We start from the raw sequence: 1,422 nt of genomic DNA, 5'->3' as shown, positions 1-1,422 counted from the left end.
GTCAATTCTACAGACAATTTCAAAAGCCATACTGACAGCTGAAAAGTCAATTCCGCTTTTCTCTTGTGTTTTATGGGGGAAGGTGGGACTGTTATTCTGTCTGATTTGTGCTATTCCTGAATACCTGCTCTCTCCTCCTATCTCTTTACATTGCTTATTGGGGGGTTGAGGGGTGTTGCAGGGGGATCCTTTAACCATAGTGCTATCTGTCCAAACCAACACAAAGGTATTATTTTCTGTGCTAGAGTTGTTTTGCTCATTACTTATTCCTAGTGTATTAAAGATATTATTCTGTGTTCTGTCACCCCATTGGTGATTGTTGTTTACCTATCAAAATATACTGTGATTAAATTCTAAATACATAAATAAATATTTACCTTTGCAAACTAGCCTGATTACTGGTTCAGTGTGACCGGGGGGTCGGGGGGGGTTCCAGGAGAAGGGTTTGATATGAGTGGTATATATGGTTCAGAATATTGAACTTATAGACAAAAATAAATAAGGGTTTCAGTTGTGCACTACATGCTGGGCTTTGACTTGGGTGTGGGCCAGATTAAAATCACTTACAAGTAAACGGTAAAACGATGGAAGTTTCATCGTGAAAACAGAAACAACAGCAAAGAGGACAGAAAGACTGCCAACAATGGTTCCCTAAAAAGAAGGGGAACCCCACTGCTCATGGCACCCTACCCCTCACGCATACAAAATTACAGTACAGACATACTAACACTACATCCATCATGCCTTACACACATCACACCACAACACATCCACACAGAACATGCACAGCTACCTCCACACACAACTACCTCCTCACTCTCTCTCCCATCCAAAAGAAAAATTGGGCATGTCCATACAATGACCCTCAAACCATGCCTGAACAATTTACTAACAACCAAATAACCACCAAAACTGAAATATTGCCACAGAAACAGGAGAACCATGCTCAGGGACTACTGCTGCCCCCCAAACCCAACAGAGAATGGGGTCCAAAGCGCCCTCCAACCCCCCCAAGAAATAGGAGCACCCCAGCTGTCATTACAAGGAACGCACAGGTAGATAGCCCAACACCCTTCCCACCATGAAGGAACACGAAGGTTGGCACATAAAACAACCTGAGCAAAACAAAAGGAGAGACGAAACCGAAGGTCACTTACACACACAAACCAAAATGCCCCTACAACAGAACCCAAAGATCACTGGTTGAAGAGGAGTCCTCCAAGCCATCCCACAACACTACCACACAAAACTCAACCAAGGGTAGCCACACCACACGCTGTTGTGAAAAGATGTGTTCACAACAGAGTGACACACCAAAAGCAAAATACACAAAGACGGCTTCATTGATACTAATAGTCATGGGAATCCTACCTCCATAACCACGTTTGCAAGAGCAACACCAAAAGAGGGAAACCTCCTTCC

The sequence above is a fragment of the Ambystoma mexicanum genome, chromosome 4q (assembly GCF_040938575.1).
Source record: "Ambystoma mexicanum isolate Mex_15411 chromosome 4q, UKY_AmexF1_1, whole genome shotgun sequence".
Taxonomy (NCBI): Eukaryota; Metazoa; Chordata; class Amphibia; order Caudata; family Ambystomatidae; genus Ambystoma; species Ambystoma mexicanum.
Note: the sequence above shows the minus strand (reverse complement) of the source record.